Below are 22,179 nucleotides of genomic sequence, written 5' to 3'. Positions count from 1 at the left end.
ACAAATGGCACAAATTATTTTCGGGAAAAGAATCCAAGTACACCGAGCTCTTAGTCCGTCTACTTTATTCCCCTGGGATAAAATTCTATCTACACAGCTACAGTTCTGTTCTCATGCCTAGCTCCTTTCTTGCCTGATTTCTTTTTACATTTATCTTCTGTCCTAAGTTCTATCTTAATTCTCTCATCTTAGTTCTGCCCTGTCTTGGTCTTTCTCATCTTGTTCTTCACCACCTGGCTCTTCCTCATCTTCCATCTCATTCTTCTAGTTTCCCAGTCAAAATCCTCCTAAGTCTCTGAGGTTTACAGTTATATATCCATGCAATAACAGTGCTTTCTTTAGCTAAAGCAAGGTCACCAGGCTTGAATTCTTACTGGGTCATAAAGGCAGACAAGAGTTTTCCTCAGGCAGTGATGTCAGGCTTTCTTTTATAACCCCAAAGGAGAGCTGTAAAGGAGGAGGTCAACTAAGAACTAAAATCAGTTATATCAGAAAAAGGGAATTTGTGTGCTCAAACTACATTCCTAGAGGTGGTTAGGTAAATGTTAGGAGTCTATAATGTTAGTATAAATGCCATTAAGTCTGTATAAGAAAGGAGGGTCTAAGTTTAATACACTTTAATTCAGAAGATCATTTGGCCTTGGATGCTTGATAGGTATTTCAGATAAATTACACTGTTGGTAGTTCTTGGAAGCATATATAACATACAAGGAAACCATTTCAGGAGTTGGCTAATATATATACAAAAACTAAAATATTTCCAAGACTTCTTAAGCCATGAATTGACCTTTGGAAAAGTCCTTGACCTTTCCAAGTACTAGCTTTTGTGATAGTAGCTGAACTCCATCACATTTTCCTGTGGCTTGCAGCATACACAAATGATAAACAGGCCAAGAAATAAATCAGAGAAACATCACCCTTTATAATAGCCACAAATAATATAAAATACCTTGGGGTAACTAACTGAACAAGTGAAAGACCTGTGTGACAAGAACTTTAAGTCTCCGAAGAAAGAAATTGAAGAAGATATCAGACAATGGAAAGATCTCTCATGTTCATGGATAGGTAGAACCAATATAATAAAAATGGCTGTCTTATTAAAAGCAATCTACAGATTCAATGAAATCCCCATCAAAATCCCAACAAAATTCTTCACAGACCTCAAAAGAACAATACTCAACTTTACATGGAAAAACAGAAAACCCAGGATAGCTAAAACAATCCCTTTCAATAAAGCAACTTCTGGAGGCAGCACCATCCCTGACTTCACATTCTACTATAGAGCTATAGTAATAAAAACAGCTTGGTATTGGCATAAAAACTGACATGGGGACCAATGGAATCAAACTGAAGATCCTGACATTAACCCACACACCTATGAACACCTGATTTTTGACAACGAAGCCAAAACTGTACAATGAAAAAAAAGAAAGCATCTTCAAAAAATGGTGCTGGCATAACTGGATTTCAACATGTAGAAGATTGCAAAAAGATCCATATCTATCACCATGCACAAAACTCAAATCCAAGTGGATCAAAGACCTCAACAAAAATTCAGCTACTCTGAACCTGATAGAGGAGAAAGTAGGAAGTAGTTGAGAAAGGTTTGGCACAGGAGACCACTTCCTAAATATAACACCAGTAGCACAGACACTGAGGTCAACAATTAATAAATGGGACCTCCTGAAACTAAGAAGCTTCTGTAAGGTAAAGGATACAGTAAATAAGACAAAATGACAGCCTACAAAATAGGAAAATACCTTCACTAACCCCACATCTGACAGAAGGCTGATCTCCAAAATATATAAAGAACTCAAAAAACTAGACAGCAAAATTCTAAACAATCCAATTAAAAAATGGGCTACAGATCTAACCAGAGAATTCTCAACAGAAGAGTCTCAAATGGCTGAAAGACATTTAAGGAATTGCTCAACATCCTTAGACATCAAGGAAATGCAAATCAAAACAACTCTGAGATATTATCTTACACCTGTCAGAATGGCTAAGATAAAAAGTACTGATGACAGCTTATGTTGGTGAGGATGTGGAACAAGCAGAACATTCCTCCACTGTGGTCGAAAGGTTCTCCAGTCCTGCCTGGCCCTGCAGTCCCACCTGGTCATGCAGCCATTTATAAAGTAATCATACAGAGGCTTATATTAATTACAAACCATATGGTCATGGCCTATGGCTCAAGCTTCTTGAAAGCTAGTTCTCTTATAACTAAGCTCAGCCCATTTCTATTAATCTATATGTTGCCATATGTTCTGTGACTTTACCTGTGTGCTATTACATGCTGCTCCCTGGACAGTGGGATGGCGTCTCTTCTGCCTTTGCCTTTCTTCTTCCTGTCTTATTTTTGGATTTCCTGCCTGGCTATAACCTGACTCACCATAGGCCAGAGCAGCTTCTTTATTAGCCAATCATAGCAACACATATTCACAGCATACAGAAAGACATCTCACAGCACTCCACTGTTTGTGGGAGTACAAACTTGTACAGCCACTTTGGAAATCAGTATGGTGGTTTCTCAGAAATTAGGAAATCAATCTACCTCAAGACCCCTTGGGCATATACCCAAGGAATGCTCAATCATACCACAAAGACACTTGCTCAACTATGCTCATAGTAGCATTATTTATAATAGCCAGAACCTGGAAGCAACCTAGATGCCCCTCAACTGAAGAATGGGTGAAGGAAATGTGGTACATATGCATAATGGAGTACTACTCAGCAGAGAAAAACAATGACATCATGAAAATTGCAGGCAAATGGATGGAAGTAGAAAATATCATCCTGAGTGAGGTAACCTAGACTCAGAAAGACAAATATGGTGTTTATTCACTGATAAGTTGATACTAGATGTAAAGCAAAGAATAATTAGACTACAACCCAGAGTATCAGAGAAGATACTAAACAAGGAGGATCCTAAGAGGGATGTCTGGATCATCTTGGGAAGAGGAAACAAAGGAGATCCTGATGAGTAAACTGGGGGCGGGGAGCATTAGAGGGGAGGGCATGGGGGATGAGAACAAGAGGGAACAGGATGGCCGAGCTGGGGGAGGGAAGAGTGGGAGAGCAGTGAAAGATCTTGATAGAGGGAGACATTATGGGGTAAGGGAGAAACCTGGTGCTAGGGAAGTTCTCAGGAATCCACAAGGATGACCCAGATTAGAGTCCTAGCAATAGTGGAGAGGGTGCCTGAAGTGGCCTACCCAGGTAATCAGATTGGTGACTACCCTGTCATCATAGAGCCTTCATCCAGTAACTGATGGAGCAGATGCAGAGATCCACAGCCAAGCACCAGGCCAAGCTCTGGTAGTCCAGTTAAGGAGAGGGAAGAGAGATTACATGAGCAAGGGGGGTCAAGACCATGCTGGGGAAATCTACAGAGACAACTGAACCAAGTTCAAATGAACTCACAAACTTTAGACCAACAGCTGTGGAACCTGCATGGGACTGGACTAGGTCCTCTGCATAAGGGAGACAGCTGTGTAGCTGGGTCTGTTTAAGGGTCCCCTGGCAGTGGGATCAGGATCTATCCCTGGTGCATGAGCTTTCTTTCTGGATCCCATTACCTATGCTCTGACACCTTGTTCACCCCTGATAAAGTGGGGAGGGCCTTGGTCCTGCCTCAACTGAATGTACCAGGCTTAGCTTTCCCCCCATGGGAGAACTTACCCTGATACAGGGAGGGATGAAGAAGGGGGAAGGCGGGAAAGGGGGGAGCGGGAGGAGAGATGAGAGGGGGATCTGTGGTTGGTATGTAAAATGAATAAAAATAAATTAATAAACAAGTCTCAAAGGAAAAATTAAAAATTAAAAATACTTTTAATTTTACAGTGTTTTTATACTGTTAATTGCTTTTATGTTAACTAGTTTGTCTATTTTTTCTGTTAGAAGGTTAATAAAAAAAGGACACAAATAATGAAGAACATCTACAGGAACAAAAGGAAGCTATTAAGCTAATAAAAATTATGATATTTTCAAAGGGATAAAAATGATGAAAGAGAGGCTGGGCGGTGGTGGCGCACGCCTTTAATCTCAGCACTTGGGAGGCAGAGGCAGGCGGATCTCTGTGAGTTCGAGGACAGCCTGGGCTACAGAGTGAGTCTTAGGAAAGGCACAAAGCTACACAGAGAAACCCTGTCTTGAAAAACCAAAAAAGAAAAGAAAAAAAAAAGATGAATTGGACAGGAAGCTTAATTAAATGATTGTTTAACCTTCCCAAAGAGAAAAGAGGTAATCATAGTCTCTGGACCTGGAGTTACAGAGTTGTCATCCCTCATATAGGTGCTAGAAATTGAACCCAAGTCCTCTGGAAGAGCAATTAACTGTTGAACCATCTGTCCAGCCTCCTAAGGTAGTTTTTAAAAAAACTTTGAGCCTCTCTAAACAAACAAACAAACAAAACCCGAACTTATATTCTTCCAATAGCCAATGGTACCAAATAAATATTCCAGTTCCCAAATGAAGGAGAGGGGGCATAGCAAGGAGAGATTTGATTAAAGTCAGAAAACATGAAGCCTTGTAGCTTCCTGTGTACCGTCTTGGACTTGAGGAAACACAATCCAGGCTTCAACTGGTTTGGGTAGCCTCTCTCTTCCATCTTCATTGCCCACAGAATATACATGCTCTCTTGGGTTGGCTCTGCCAATGCCTGCAGCTTTCCTTGGTAGATATCTCACATTCCTAGCATCTCTATTATTTTTTGGTCTCCATTACAATTTACGTCTCTGCTAACCCACTCAAAGCTCCGTGAAAGGAATGTAACCTTACTACATATTCACGGACTTCTGAAGCTTTCTGAAATATTAGTAGAAGCATCTATGACTCCATATACCTTACATTGTACACACCTACAATATCAGCACTATACGGGGTATGCCAGGGTCTGTGGTCCTCTCAGGATTTATCCCCCCATACATTGTACCATAGCTCTAGTGCTGTCACTGTGACTTATGGGAGAATATTTCTCTGTGTAGCCATTTTTAAGTAGGGCATCTTGGGGTCTCTATTTTCCCAGGTAATCTTTTCAGACATTCTACTTACAAATGAATTTTCTTTTGGCTTTCCAGTTTCCCTCAAAACCGTGGCAGAAATGAATGCATGATATTCAGACTTCTCATGCACTTTACATAGTAAATATGTAAATAGTCAGGGGTTTGGAAAGACTAAGGTCCCATGGCTGGTCAATGTCATAGTCCCTATGCAGTACTGAATGTATTGTTCAGTCTTTGTAGGTTGCTTCCAGGGTCAGCCTTTCTTTTTCCACTACAGAAGGTCTTGGTATACTCTTGGGATCTCTGCCATCCTGTTTATGTGAGAACACTCCATTGTCTAATAAAGCCAATCAAATACGGGAACCTTATGATGACTGTGACTCATTTGACACCAACAGAGTGAACCACAGCTTATGGAAGAGCAATAATAAAAAGCAGATAACCAGACTTTGCTGTGACAAAACCTACACCCTTAATAACTCTCTTTCTCAAAACAAATAGGCCTGGAGAGTGTGGCACTATGTAAATTAATCGACATCTCTACTCCTTTCTCTTAACCATTTCCCCAAACACAGTTCACGCTCTGATGTCTCAGATGCAAATTTCCCCATACCCAGACTTTATCTCTGAGAAATTTTACTCATCTATGAACTGATGATTATTTTTCTGGTCCCTTTGCTTTTAAATTTTAGTGTGTCTGGAACTCTGCAATATTCATAAAGTTTAGTGGTCTTCCCTCTAGCCACACTTCTATGAGGGTACAGAGATCTACAACTGAAAGGTCTATATTGGAGAATCGACTGGATGATGTTTATCAGGAGGCTGGAACGTCTGTCTAAGCCTCACTGCTCAGGAAGAGAAATGCACCATGGGAGCTATCCTTCCAAGGTTTTATGTTTTGGACTTAATTGGTCACTTCTCAGAGAGTCCCTGATGTGAATTCCTTCCTCAGTTGGACACTTACACGTCAAAAAAGAGATTGTGTTAATAGTTGCAAGTTTTGTAATCTTGACTATAGACAACCCATTCCCAGATCATAGCTTTAAGACACGTTTCTGGAGCTTTTTAAAAAATTGACAATAACAAACCCGCAGCGGCCGCGACCTGGCCCTGCCAGCTCGGGCTGCCTCAGGTGCCAGCGCCTCGGCCCGCGGACGCGGGTCTCCGCGGGGAGCCCAGGGGCCCGAGCAGCGGCTGCACCTGACCCAGCTCCCGCCGACCCTCCGGCCGCGCCGGGCGCTCAGTGGCCGGGCGCCGACGGTCGTGTTGGTCGGCGGCGCCGCTGGGGCGGTCGGTAGCCACCGCCGAGGCCAGGGCGGCGGCAGAAGATGGTGCCGGGGGGCCGCCGGCTGTGCTGCTGCCGCGGGCGGAGGAGGTGCTGTTGGTTCTTTGAGATTCACCAGTAGTGCCACTCAGTTGTCAATATCAAGCAAACACAAATAAGCCACTTGTAATCTTCTAAGAAAAGCAGTAATACTCTTCACAGTACCTGGCGGAACTGCATTGGAGTGTGAGGTACAGCTCACAGATTCCAGAAAGATCATCATGAAGTTATATGTGTTTCTGGTTAACACTGGGACCACTTTGACATTTGACACTGAGCTAACTGTGCAAACTGTGGCTGACCTTAAGCATGCCATGCCATTCAAAGCAAATACAAGATTGCTATTCAGCATCAGGTGCTAGTGGTCAATGGAGGAGAATGCATGGCTGCAGATCGAAGAGTGTGTACCTACAGCGCTGGAACAGACACAAATCCAATTTTTCTTTTTAATAAAGAAATGATCTTATGTGACCGTGCACCTGCTATTCCTAAAACTACCTTTTCAACAGAAAATGACACGGAAATAAAAGTTGAGGAACCTCTTATGATGCCTGCAGTTTTTCATACTGTTGCTTCAAGGACACAACTTGCAGTGGAAATGTATGAAGTTGCTAAGAAGCTTTGCTCTTTCTGTGAAGGTCTTGTCCATGATGAACATCTTCAGCACCAAGGCTGGGCTGCAATCATGGCCAATCTGGAGGACTGTTCAAATTCATACCAAAAGCTTCTTTTCAAGTTTGAAAGTATTTATTCAGATTATCTGCAATCCATAGAAGACATCAAGTTAAAACTTACTCATTTAGGAACTGCGGTCTCAGTGATGGCCAAGATTCCACTGTTGGAGTGCCTAACCAGACATAGCTACAGGGAATGTTTGGGAAGACTGGACTCTTTAAATGAACATGAAGGCGCAGAGAAAACTGAGATGAAAAGATCCTCTGAACTGGTGCTCTCTCCTGATATGCCTAGAACAACTAACACATCTTTGTTAACCTCATTTCACAAGTCAGTGGAGCATGTAGCTCCAGATCCCACCAATGCTGAACATGGCAAAGAACTTAGGGAATCTTGTCAAAGTACTGTCCAGCAAGAAGAAGCTTCAGTAGATGATAAAGACAGTGATCTACCATTTTTTAATGTTTCCTTGTTAGACTGGATAAATGTTCAAGATAGACCCAATGATGTCGAATCTTTGGTCAGGAAGTGCTTTGATTCTATGAGCAGGCTTGACCCAAAGATTATTCAACCATTTATCTTAGAATGTCATCAAACTATTGCCAAACTTGATAATCAGAATATGAAAGCCACTAAAGGGCTTGAAGATAGGCTATATGCCCTGGACCAGATGATTGCTAGCTGTGGCCGGCTGGTAAATGAACAGAAAGAGCTTGCTCAAGGATTTTTAGCTAATCAAATGAGAGCTGAAAACTTGAAGGATGCATCTGTGTTACCTGATCTGTGCCTGAATCATGCAAATCAGCTAATGATTATGTTGCAAAACCACAGAAAATTGTTGGATATTAAGCAGAAATGTACCACTGCCAAACAAGAGCTAGCAAACAATCTACATGTCAGACTGAAGTGGTGTTGCTTTGTGATGCTTCATGCTGATCAAGATGGAGAAAAACTGCAAGCACTGCTCCGCCTTGTGATAGAGCTGTTAGAAAGAGTCAGAACTGTCGAGGTTCTTAGCACAGTTCCGCAGATGTATTGCCTAGCTGTTGTTGAGGTTGTAAGGAGGAAAATGTTCATTAAACACTACAGAGAGTGGGCTGGTGCTCTAGTCAAAGATGGGAAACAATTGTATGAAGCTGAAAAATCAAAAAGGGAATCCTTTGGGAAATTATTTAGGAAATCCTTTTTAAGAAACCGTCTGTTTAAGGGACTGGACACTTGGCCCCCCTCATTTTGTACTCAGAAGCCTCGAAAATTTGACTGTGAACTTCCAGATATATCATTAAAAGATTTACAGTTTCTTCAATCATTTTGTCCTTCAGAAGTGCAGCCGTTCCTCAGGGTTCCCTTACTTTGTGACTTTGAGCCTTTACACCAGCATGTACTTGCCCTACATAATTTGGTAAAAGCAGCACAAAGTTTGGATGAAATGTCACAGACCATCACAGATCTGCTGAATGAACAAAAGGTGTCCACAAGTCAGGCATCCCCACAGTCGGCTGCTTCTCCAAGGATAGAAAGTACAACTACTACCTCACCAAAAACTCCTCCTCCACTAACTGTTCAGGATCCCTTATGCCCAGCAGTGTATCCCTTAGAAGAATTATCTCCAGATAGCATTGATGCTCATACATTTGATTTTGAAACCATCTCCCATCCAAATGCAGAACAAACTATTCACCAAGCTTCGTTAGACTTGGACTCATTAGCAGAAAGTCCTGAGTCTGATTTTATGTCTGCTGTGAATGAGTTTGTGATTGAAGAAAATTTATCATCTCCAAACCCTATAAGTGATCCACAAAGTCCAGAAATGATGGTGGAGTCACTTTATTCTTCAGTCATCAATGCAATAGATAGTAGGCGCATGCAGGACACAAGTGCACGTGGAAAAGAGGGGTTTGGAGATCGTGCTGCTCTGCATGTCCAGCTGGAGAAGTACAGAGTTGCTGCCCAAGACTCTCACGTCAGTATACAAACCATCAAGGAAGATCTGTGCCACCTCAGAACAATTGTACAAAAAGAGCAGTGTGACTTATCAAATTCTTTAAAATGTACAGCAGTAGAAATAAGAAACATTATTGAAAAAGTAAAATGCTCTCTAGTAATAACACTAAAGGAAAAACATCAGAAAGAACTCCAATCTTTAAAAAATGAGTATGAATGTAAACTTGATGTTCTAGTAAAAGACAGTGAAGAAAATGTAAATAAAATTAAAAAATTGAAAGGAGATTTAGTATCCCTTGAAGAGGTTTTACAGAATAAAGACAATGAATTTGCTTTGATTAAACGTGAAAAGGATGCTGTCATCTTCATGCAACATGAAAAAGATCAGAAGTTGTTAGAGATGGAAAATATAATGCATACTCAAAATTGTGAAATTAAAGAACTAAAGCAGTCACGAGAGATGGTGTTAGAAGACATGAAAAAGCTACATGTTGAAAGTGATAGGAAAATAGAATCACTGAGAACCGAATTTCAGTGCTTAGAGCAAAGCCACCTAAAGGAATTAGAGGATACAATGCATGTCAGGCACACACATGAATTTGAGAAAGTTATGACAGACCACAAAGTGTCTTTGGAGAAATTAAAAAGTGAAAATCAACAAAGAATTGACCAGATACTGGAATCTCATGCCTCAACTATCCAGGAAAAAGAACAACAGCTGCAGGAATTGAAACTCAAGGTTTCTGATTTGTCAGACATGAGGTATAGATTAGAGGTTGAACTCGCGTTAAAAGAAGCAGAAACTGATGAGATAAAGCTCTTGTTGGAAGAGAGTAGAACACAGCAGAAGGAGACTTTGAAGTCTCTCCTTGAACAAGAGACAGAAAATTTGAGAACAGAAATAAGAAAACTAAACCAGAAGATTCATGATAATAATGAGAATTATCAAGTGGGCTTATCAGAGTTAAGAGCTTTAATGACAATTGAAAAAGATCAGTGCATTTCAGAGTGAATTAGTAGACATGAAGAAGAATCTAATATACTTAAGGCTGAATTAGACAATGTAACATCTTTGCATCACCAAGCATTTGAAATAGAAAAAAACCTGAAAGAACAAATAGTTGAACTGCAGAGTAAATTGAATTCAGAACTGAATGCGCTTGAAAGACAAAAAGATGAAAAAATAACCCAGCAAGAAGAGAAGTATGAGGCTCTTATCCAGAACCTTGAGAAAGGCAAGGAGAAATTGGTCATGAGCCACGGACAAGACAAAGAACAGCTAATTCAGAAACTTAACTTGTGAAAAAGATGAAGCTGTTCAAACTGCACTAGATGAATTTAAATTGGAGAGAGAACTTGTTGAGAAAGAGTTATTAGAAAAAATTAAACATCTTGAGAATCAAGTAGCCAAAAGTCCTGCCTTTGAATCATCCAGAGAAGATTCTTCAAGCTTAGTTGCTGAACTTCAAGAGAAGCTTCAGGAAGAAAAAGCTAAGTTTCTAGAACAGCTTGAAGAACAAGAAAAAAGAAAGAATGAAGAAATGCAAAATGTTCGAACATCTTTAATTGCTGAACAACAGACCAATTTTAACACTGTTTTAACAAGAGAGAAAATGAGGAAAGAAAACATTATAAATGATCTTAGTGATAAGTTAAAAAGTACAATGCAGCAACAAGAGCGTGATAAAGATTTGATAGAGCCACTTTCTGAGGATCGAGCTCGTTTGCTTGAAGAAAAGAAAAAGCTTGAAGAAGTGAATAAACTGCGTACTAGCAGTTTTATTCCCTCGGCACCTCTGGTTGCAGCCCCAGAGGTTTATGGAGCTTGTGCACCTGAGCTCCTAGGTGAGACAGAGAGATCAGCCGTGGAGACAGCAGATGAGGGAAGAGTGGACTCGGCAATGGAGACAAGCATGATGTCTGTCCAAGAAAACATGTTATCTGAAGAGAAACAGAGGATCATGCTTCTAGAACGGACATTGCAGTTGAAGGAAGAAGAAAACAAGCGGTTAAATCAAAGACTGATGTCTCAGAGCATGTCCTCAGTATCTTCACGGCATTCTGAAAAAATAGCCATTCGAGATTTTCAGGTGGGAGATTTGGTTCTCATCATCCTAGATGAGCGGCATGACAATTATGTGTTGTTTACTGTTAGTCCTACTTTGTATTTTCTGCATTCAGAGTCTCTTCCTGCCTTGGACCTCAAACCAGGTGAGGGAGCTTCAGGTGCATCTAGAAGACCCTGGGTCCTTGGAAAAGTAATGGAAAAGGAATATTGTCAAGCCAAAAAGGCACAAAACAGATTTAAAGTTCCTTTGGGGACAAAGTTTTACAGAGTAAAAGCTGTGTCATGGAATAAGAAAGTATAGCCACAGAAGAAATCTACATCTGATACCATTTTCTGATTTGTCCTCTAGTGCTAATAAATCACTCCAAAATAACTGGCCATCCTTTTTTACAAAAGTCAACATGACAGTATGCTTCATTGGTGGACTTCACTTACCTTTTAAGTGGATACATCTTAGGAACAATAAATTCATCAAAATTCTTGGCTGAATCAAGATGGTTTTGTTTTGTTTCCACCCAAAAACTAGAAATGCGGACCAAACTAGTTAATGTTCTCCAAGGGCAAAGCCTACACTGTGGCTTGTGACTAGCCTCATTAATTGCCTGCTAATAAACATTAGCTGAATAGATACCAGTGTTGTTGTTACCAGCATTTGTTCTGTTGTGAACTCAAGAGTCCTTGCACTCTTTAACACGTTCTTTATAAAATGTGTAAATCCTTCCAAGCTATTTAAAGAGGAGTGTTATTGCATGCAGATAATCGTAATTTTGAGTTTGCCTCAGAAGACTGCTAACAAATTCTTTAATTTTTTTAAGATACCCTTTGATGTTTCAAAAAATTAACAATGTAATTTGACTGACTTTAAGATTGGCCATAAATAATGAGCAATCTTCAAAAGCACTTTCCACACAGATATCTGGTCTCCCAGGGAAGAAAAGTCTGCACCACTGATATTTTCAAGTGCAGGACTCAGACTTCTCAGCTCTTAGGACTGTTTCAAATAATCATATTGATGAACTCTTAATTCATGATTGAGCTTCAAAAAAGATATTCATTGTACATTAACATTTAGAGGTCATTTAAATAACAAAATAGTGTATTGTAAAGGACCTGTACAATTTTAAGACAATAAAGAATTGAAAATGTAAATACGTGTGCCTTTTGAAGGTTACATTTTTAATCTATTTGCGTGATTGCTGGGAAGGGTGAAAAAAATGTTCTGTATCAAAGAGAAACATGTTTATTACAAAAATGTTGTTTGTATCCTGTGTAACAGTGAAGTGGTGTTCTGTGAAAGAGAACCATGTAAACTCAGACTTTAGAAGTTGGCACTGAGCAAATGTGCTGAAGTAGCTAGTTAATTGGAAAGAGTGTTTTCAGGGTTGTTGCTAGAGAGGAGTAATAAAATGATTCTTTTTCAGAAATATTTAATTTCTTCATAAAAATAAGTTGGATATTTTTATAAATATGTACTCTAATAGAACGAAAATGGAATAAACATAGTGTATAGAATACTGAATTTGACAACATATTAATGAATAAATGAACAAATGATTTCATATGTTTCTATTCTATCCTTTGATGACATCTTTATGCAGATACTACAAGTATAACAAATGACTGTATTTTTTTAACAGTTGTGTCTGACTCTGCTAAGGCAGGCCATTTTACTTAATGCTCTTCAGATTTAATATATGGTTATTATTCTATGGAATTATTGGAATTATTGCTGTGACACACTAAATCTCTTTCCTTAATACTGATAAAAAAAAATTTGTGTGTGAAGTGGGGATGGTTTACAGGGATCCCACTACCAAAACACAACATCACAAACTTTTCCTTATGCTGGCTGTGTCTACCTATAATTCTAGTGCTCAGAAGGATGACGCAGGAGGATCACCTCAAGCCTGAGCTGTGGATTTCAGAGCAGTTTAGATTACAGAGTAAGACTCTATCTAAAAACAAAGAAACAAACAAAAAACCCCAATCTCCCCTCTGATGGCAGACACCTGGATGTTTGCTGAAGCCTCAACAGATCCATGGTAAGTACTGGATTTCTTGACACCGTGGGTCCCTATCTAGTGCTGAGTGAGAATGACTGCTTCTTCATTAATACCTCTGGGGTGGTAGGAGAAAATATGATTAAGAATAAAACCAGTATCACTTCCCTGGATGGTTCCACAAAGTAAGAGGATCAAGGATTTGATATTTGGGTCAGTTTTCCCAAATATTTTTGGGGACTGAGTATATCCATGGCTGGCCCTCCTCTCAGTACTAGGACTCCTGTTTTGACTTGGCATTTTTTGGTCCCTGTTCATAACTTCAACTAAACTTGCTTCTTCTTGCTTTCAGGCTACAAAATGGGTATATTTTTTCATTGATGAGACAAGATAATTTCCAAAATATATTTAAAGGTAAGGAGGTTTGTTTCAGTAAAGTTTTGGGGCAGAGATTCCACTACTGTGTGGAAAGCTTGGAAAACTTTGGTAGCTTCATTCATAGCAATGAAAGCTAGAGTTGGAAGAGCTTTGCATCTTGACCTGTCAGGAAACAGAGAGTTTAAGCCAGAACTGAGAGGAGTATCAGCTCAGACCCCACCCTGCTCTAGGTGGCCGACTTTGACAGAAGTCACAGTTTCAAACATTACAAAACTTCCCCAAACTGCCACCTGATGGGGACCAAGTGTTCAAACACATGAGCCTAAGTGGAACATTCCACATTTAAACTATAAGACCTATCAAATAGTATCTACTCTTATCAAAGATGTATCAATCAATTTCCCTTGGCCAGTATACTACCTTGTTATTTTCAATATTATATGGAACCAGACAATGTTTCCCAGGTTTTTACTCCTTACCTCTGGGCATTAGTGATCTGAGAGTATAAGGTATTTTGTTCCCATTTCCTTGTTCCCACCTTAGACTCTGGAGGTAAAATCATCCCATTCAGCAGAAAGTATTGGTTTGTTGAACAAAATCATCATCTTGCCTTGTTACTGTTTCAGAGTACTGAGTTTTAGAAAAGAATGGTTAGAGTAGGTAGCAAGGCAGCAACCAGCAGGAGTTTGTCAATCTGCTCTTTTTATGGTTATATACATCCTGATGGGTTAGTTATGGAGTTACATATGAGGTAACTATGTACCCTAATGAGTAAAATGCCTCTTTGTAGTTAGGCATCCTTGACACTTCAGTTAGAATGTTCCCACTGTATCAGAAACTAGGCTCTAGGACATTCCCAACAGCTCTACATACGTTATCAATGAATATCCTGACAAGTGGCAAAGGGAACTCACAAAAGTGTCTTGATCTTGGTGCACATGTAGTAGTAAAATAATGGTCATACCAAGGTGGAGAACTTCAAGATAACATCCTAATGCAAGGGAGACTGTAAGAGACTTCTTAGCACTCTACAAATGCGAATGGGAGGCTACTCTCTGCCCTAAATCAGTCTCCTCCAAGACTCCGGGGTACACTGACACTTTGCTAAATAAACTTCTGCCTAAATGTTCTGTATCTTGTCTAAATCCTTTCTTTTGAACCTTTTCCCAGTGGCAGCATGACACTGCAAATGGGGAATTATATACCAGACCTTATGCATTTAGTTAAAACAAATATTGTGTATAATTATCTTCAGCCTATGACTATAAGGTACATATGAAAAAAAAGTAACTTAAATTTAGGTTTGGGGTTTCATTCAATATATGTCACCATAAGGATGCAAATACTAAAAAAAACCCCACTAAAATATAAAGTAAAATCTAGAAACCTGAACATTTTAGATATAAAAACATATGGTATAAGTTTTATGCCAGAAAATCTATAGAATAGATTAGGAATTGGAGCAGTTGAAAAGTAATTGCAATAAGTCAGAAATATCAGAATCAGAAAGTAGGATTTAATGAACTGGAAACTGATGAATATTAAACCTTATCTTTGATATCGGGAGTCTAAATTTCATAGTACAGATTATGGCGAAAGTGATTTTTAAGGCAGAATATAGAGGAAATAAGAGAATCAAAATCAAAGCAAGCAGGGAACCCACAGTGTAGATCAGAATACTTAAAGCAGAGAAATAAAAACCAGGCCACAGAAGGAACAGACAGAAGTTGAGAAGCCATGGATTACCAAGAACCTAGAGAGACCAGCTCATAGGGTTTGGTTGTCAAAGATTTATGGGAAATCCACAGCATCATTTCTATGTGAGAAAGTAAGGCATTTGAGTTACTGACTGCTATAAGTAGGCACATGACAATTTTTCTATCATTCCTTAAGTTTTCTAGTACTAGGAACATGGAAAGGGGAGACCTGAGATAGGGAGCAGCCACTGTTCCCTCTGTAAATACATTCTGTTGAGCCTCAGTGGCCATCAGAGTTACAGTGAATCACAGACACTGAGGATATCAGACATGAAGATTTCTTGGGCACAGCCTGGTTTTGGTCAAATATTTTGGTTTGGTTCCCTGGTTCTATTCTCCACTTCTCCATCCCTTCACATTCTGCCTTTTCTTTTGGTGCTTTCTAGATTCTTCTCCCTTGAAGTTTTAAACTTCTGTTCTAAAACCTGAAGCTAGCCAGAAACAGCTCATGTATCATTCAAGATGGCTCATTTGTTGGGAATTTTTATAGAGTCATGTCCTGTGGCCCTATCTGTCTTGGAAATGACTATGTAGACCAGACTAGCCTTTGATTTGCAGCCACACACTCCACCCTCCCACCCCACCCCCACTTCCTGAGTACTGGAATTACAGGTTTGTACCACCATGCCTGGTTCAAGCCTGGCTTTACAATGGAGCAGATCATTTGAGGACCTACCTGGCTTGACTCTGATTGCTTTATCTTTATCTGATTGCTTTTCTCACCTGAATCATTGACCAAAGTCTTTTAGGGATTCATTAGTGAAGGAGACATGATTCTGAAGTTTGAAGCCGAAGGATGAGATAGATTTGCTTGACCTGAGGTACAAAGAGACAGAATGTCATCAGTAGAGTATGACTAACCCTTGTGTCTACTATATGAGGCATTGGAATGTATTATATGAATATTTGTCAAAACTGGGGAGAGGATGTGAGAGACACTTCAAAAAGTTCATGATTATTCTGTGAGGCCAGCATTAAGTTAATGCCCTTTGTCCTATATTTTTGTGGGTTTTACATCATTCAAATGTCTTGGCCATTCTAATTTTTCATTGAATTTATCTAAGAAAATTATACAGTTAGTATGATATTCAATCAATCACTGTGAGCCACAGTGATCATAAGACCAAAAAAAAAAAAAAAAAAAAAAAAAAAAAAAAAAAAAAAAAAAAGAAAAAATCCTTCTTTCCAAAATAAATGAAAATTATCTGTGAGTTAGGTCAAGTGTTCATTGGAATTTAAAGGCTCATTTTGGTTCCTCAGTCCCATTGAGGTAAAACATTAGCAATTATGAATTCAGCTCATCACAAGTGGATGAGTTGAAGCATGAAATATAACTTACTTGTACTGAGACCTCTAGACTCTCGGAGGTGCATGATCAAAACATGGCAAAGTAAAAATTAAGAATTGAGTCAGTAACTTGGTGGAAGTTATCAAAATTCAAAACAATCAGATGCTTTAAAGAAAGAGCATTATACAGGAGTCGTACACAATTCTTATTTCTCATCTAGACTACCATCATTAGTTTCCCTTACCCCCAAGTAATGCTAACTCCAGGAGCAAAGTACGATGGTTAATCATCTAAACAGAAAGATTTCTATCATCCACAAACTGTATAAGACAAACTAGTCAGTATAGAATATCCTTTGTTGGTGTTGCATTTTTTTTGTTTATTATTTTCTTGTTTTCACATCAGGACCATTGTTGCCCCTCCCTCCTCTCCTCCCAGCTTCCCCCCTCTCCTTCCCTTCCACTCCTCCTCCTCTGTTTCTCTTCAGAAAAGGGCAGTCTTCCCACGGATATCACCAGCCATGGTATATCAAGTTGCAATGAGACTAGGCATCTCTTCTACTCTTCTTTTAAGGCTGGACAAGACAACCTGGTGGGAGGAAGGGGTCCCAAAAGCAGGCAACAGAGTCAGAGACAACACCTGCTCCCACTGTTAGGAGACCATAGGAAGAATAAGTTCCACAACTGCTATGTGCAGAGGGCCTAGGTCAGTTCCACACAGACTCCCTGCTTGTTGGTTCAGTCTCTGAGACTCAATGAGCCCAGGTTAGTTGTTTCTGTAGGTTTTCTTGTGGTGTCCTTGACCCCACTGGCTCCTATAATTCTTCCTCACTCTCTTCTGCAGCATTGCCTAAGCTCTGCCTAATGTTTGACTGTGGGTTTCTGCATCTATTTCCATCAGTTGCTGAATGAAACCTCTCTGATGACAGTTGGACAAGGCACCAATGTATGAGTATAGCAGAATATCATTAGGAATCATTTCATTGCCTTTTGGGGGGGGGTGTTTCTGGTCTTGTTTGGTTCTATCTCAGGTCTCTGAGCTATTCAGTCTCTGGGTCCTGGCCCTCAGGGGTGAGCTCCCTCTCATGGTAGAGTCTCAAGCTGGGCCAGTCATTGTTTGGTCACTCCCACAATTTCTGCACTACCTTTGCCCCAGCACATCTTGTAAGCAAGACAAATTAAGTTGAAGATTATGTGGCTAGTGTCCCAATCCCTCAACTGGAAGTCTTTCCTGGGTTATAGAGATGGCAGGTTCAGGCTCTGTATCCCCCTTTGCTAGGAATCTTAGCTAGAGTCACCCTCATAGATTGCTGGGAGTTTCCATTGCCCTGGGTTTCTAGCTTGCCTCAGAGATGCTCCTCTCCCTAATTCCAGTTGTCTCTTCCAGTACTCTCTCCCTATCCAGATCCCTTGCTCATCCAATGGCCATGTCTATTTTATTTCCCCTTCAAAGTGAGATTCATGTGTCCTCCCTTGAGTCCTCCTTGTTACTTAGCTTTTTTGGGTCTGTGGATTGCAGCATGGTTATCCTTTATTTTATGGCTAATATCTGTAGCTAGAGTTTTCCTGCCGGGCCAAATCTCTGTCAGGACAAATCTCTCTCAACCACTTTTCCCACAGCTGCTCACACCCAACCAAGTAAACACACAGAGACATATATTACTTATAAACTGTATGGCCACAGCAGGCTTCTTGCTAACTGTTCTTATATCTTAAATTAACCCATTTCTATTAATCTATAAGTTGCCTCATGGCTTACTGGTATCTTAACATGTTGCTTCTCATCACGGTGGCTGGCAGTGTCTCTCTGCCTCAGCCTTCCACTTCCCAGAATTCTCTTCTTTGCTTTTCCTGCCTATACTTCCTGCCTGGCTACTGACCAATCAGCATTTTATTTATACAGAGTGATAGCCATAGAAAATATCCACTTTTTAGTAAGTACATACCATGTTTGTCTTTCTGGGTCTGGATTACCTCACTCAGGATGATCTTTTCTAGTTCCATCCATTTGCCTACAAGTTTCAAGATGTCATTGTTTTTAACAGCTGAGTTGTTCTCCATTGTGTAAATGTATCACATTTTCTTTATTTAATCTTCATTTGAGGACATCTAGGTTGTTTCCAGTTTCAAGCTATTAAGAATAAAGCTGCTATGAGCATAGTTGAGCAAGTGTTCTTGTGGTATAGTGGAGTGTCCTTTGGGTATATGCCCAGGAGTGGTATAACTGGGTCCTGGGGTATATTGATTCCCAATTTTCTGAAGAAACTGCCATATTGTTTCCCAGTACAATTTTGTACTCCTACCAGCAATGGAGGAGTGTTCCCCTTGCTCCACATCCTCTCCAGCATGAGATGTCACTTCTGTTTATGATCTTAGCCATTCTGATGGGTGTAAGATGGAATCTCAGTGTTGTTTTGATTTGCATTACCATGATGGCTAAGGATGTTGAACATTACTTTAGATATTTCTTTGCCATTTGAGATTCTCTGTTAAGAATTCTGTTTAGACCTGTATCCCATTTTTTTTTAAATTGGATTATTTGGTTTTGCATTTTTATTGATGTCTGAATTTTCTAGTTTGGGGTTGGCAGGCAAATAAATTTTTAGTTCTTAATTCCTCATATGGAAAATTAAAATGATTAATTTTACCCCTATTTTATTGGAAATTCTTAAATGATTTAAAAATCTGATGTTGATTGTCACTTTTTAGATTTAGTAAAATGGCTTTCTTGTTAACAATGTTTCAAAGAAATTTTAATAAAAGAACAACCATATTTATCTACTATTTAACATTATAACAAAGATCATAATTTGTTGAAATAGTAAGGCTATAAATTTGGATTTTAATGTATCTTTATGCTAAAATTTGAAAGCATATAATAAGCCATTCATAACTGAAAAACCACAATGTTTTTTCTGCTATTCTTAAGTATTTTTTAAGTATAAAATGTCAATTAGATGCAACTTCCAGAATACTGGCTGCTCTGCAACTGCGTTTACAATTAAGTTTGGGCATTTTAAAGACTTTGTTATTGTTTGTTTGCTTGTTTGAGGTCCAAGCAATCTCTTAACATGAGCCCAATTATTTCCAGAAACAAGTTAAATATTTATAACATACAACTCAGAATAAGTATTTCCATTCCAAAATCGAGGAATATGGTCATGGCAAGGGAATATTGGACCAAAACACCAAAACATAGTAAGAAAACACCAAATCTTACAATTCTGTCTTGGAGCTTATGGTGGAATCATCTGGATTCACAAGGCTTGAGCAGTCCATTTCTCTGGTTCTGCCCCTTGCTTTACATATAGCCTTTCACTACATGGCTTAATCCAATGCCAGAATGTTTCCTTTGTGGACATCCCATGGTCTTAGAATCTCTGATAACCTAGCATGGCCTTTCTGACACTGCCTTCCTGTACATAGCTACATGGCATTTCAGGTCAATGTTGTTGTAATTCTATTCCTGATATACATTGCCTAGTCTTAGAGGTCTTTGAGAACCTTTGGTACAAGCCCTTTACTCCTGCCTCTTTCATGCTAGTAAAACCAAGTTCTACTGACAGCTTGATAAGAGCAATTGTAGCAGCCTCTGGTAGTGATCCTGGGAACATGTTTCCCTAGGTGGTTACTTTTGAGCAGTGAATCCCTTAGGAGTCATTTTCAAGTTAGGTGGTTTCTCTTTAAATGCTTTGCATTATTTCAAGATAGATCCTTTAATGAGTGTGAGGTTTTCAGGTCATCTTTTCTGGTTTTTTTTTTTTTTCAACAGAGCAAGATGATTCTTTTCATGGTATTAATTTCCTAAAAAATTATAGCTCTTTTCTCAATACTCATTTTGTTTGCAACTTTAAATTCTTGGCTTCTTCTATCCAACTGAGATTTTTTTTTTTCATATCTCCTGGCCCGCTTTTTTCTCTTCTCTCTGTAGAATGGATTAAACACATAAAAAGTAGCTATGGCACATGCTGAACATTACTCTGTTTTGAGATTTCAAAGGCAAACAAAAATAATCCATTATATTTGAGTTCAGCTTCACTCAAGTTCTCAGGACATGTGTAGAATGCTCTCAGAGTCTTTACCAGATCTACTAAGAATGGCATCTAGTCAAGTCCACGAATGAGTCCTGTTTATCATCTGAAATCCCATAACCTGCATTTTTTTCTCAGCATGCTATTCTTCCAGGCTCTGACTGGAACAGGCTATTAATCTCTGTTTACAACATACTAGGGCTTTTTTTTTATCCCAAAGTTTCAAAATTTTCCACATTCCTGTCACAAACAAGTTCCATGAATCAGAGCAACAATGCCCAATTTTATGTATTAATTACTTTAATATTTCTATGACCAAACCCCTGACATGTCCAGCTTAAGGAAGGATACATTTTGGCTTGCAGTTTGACGGTAGAGTCCGTCAAGGCAGGGAAGGCATGGCAGGAGGAACGAGGCTCCTGAGACACTGGATTTACGGAAGGAGACAGTGACTGAAGCTGCTTCTCAGGCAGTTCTCCATCCTGTCTCCGGCTCTGCCCCACACAACAGTACCACTCACATGGGGGGGGGGGTCTTTCCATCTCAGTTATCCCACTCCAGAAACTCCATTACAAACACGTCCAGAGATTTCTCTCCTAGGTGACTCTAGATACTGTAATGTGGACCATCAGTATTATTAATTACCAAGCTACTTGTTTGGCTAGGCTAATATAAAAAATGCCCAACATTATAAAAATACCTGGATTCTACATCAAAAATACTTTGCTACTATTTGTCTTAAATGTCATTTATTTGAATCTACTTATTCTACTAATCCATTTAAAAAGAATAGACAAATTTTCCAATAACTCACATTTTACAGAGCAGAAGGCCATTTCAATTGGGTCGAGGCAAGGCAACTTGAAGCCCAACCTTGAAGGGGTACTTTCTTAGCATGTTCCCTCTCAAAGTTGTTGAGCAGTGAAATGAATGTAATCCATGCAAAGGCTAAGCCAGCCCGATGTGTTGAGAGAGTCCTGATTCATGAAGACTTCCTCATGCAGGTTGCCTCTCAAGATCACAAAGTTTGGTTCTGAGGACCATGGCTAGGGCTCAGCTTCATCAGCCTGGTTCTCCTGTGATGTGACTTTCCTGGAGTTGTTCATTGCCATCAAAGCAAATTTTTCTTTCTTTTTCTTTCTTTTCTCTCTCTCTCTCTCTCTCTCTCTCTCTCTCTCTCTCTCTCTCTCTCTCTCTCTCCCTCCCTCCCTCCCTCCCTCCCTTCTTTCTTTCTTTCTTTCTTTTTTTTTTTTTGGTTTTTCAAGACAGGGTTTCTCTGTGTAGCTTTGGTGCCTTTACTGGATCTCGCTCTCTAGACCAGGCTGGCCTTGAACTCACAGAGATCCATCTGCCTCTGCCTCCTTAGTGCTGGGATTAAAGGCGTGTGCCACCACTGCCCAGCAGCAAATTCTAGTACGAAGAAGGTTATCTTTTAAAAACATTCCTGAGGAAGCTTTAGTTTTACTTACTTGTTTCATTGTTATTTATTTTCATTTATTTACTTATTTATTTTTATAGAAAAAATTTTTATGTAATATATTCTGATAATACTTTTCTCTCTTCCCAGTTCCTCTCAGATCTTTCTTACACACCGAACTCCCTTTCTTTCTCCTTAAAAAACAGAAAGAACCACCCCCCCAAAAAAACAACCCCCTAATCAAAAAAAGTCTCCCAACTAACAACAACAAAAAACAAGAACCACACATCCACAC

At 39.5% G+C, this 22,179-nt stretch overlaps 1 pseudogene; it reads left to right on the top strand.

Moving 5' to 3' along the window:
• Positions 1 to 6,369: 6,369 nt before the first annotated feature.
• Positions 6,370 to 11,644, top strand: LOC114695592 (annotated as a pseudogene).
• Positions 11,645 to 22,179: the final 10,535 nt, after the last annotated feature.

The sequence above is a fragment of the Peromyscus leucopus genome, chromosome 3 (assembly GCF_004664715.2).
Source record: "Peromyscus leucopus breed LL Stock chromosome 3, UCI_PerLeu_2.1, whole genome shotgun sequence".
Lineage (NCBI taxonomy): Eukaryota > Metazoa > Chordata > Mammalia > Rodentia > Cricetidae > Peromyscus > Peromyscus leucopus.
This window is presented reverse-complemented; position numbering and strand designations above follow the sequence as displayed.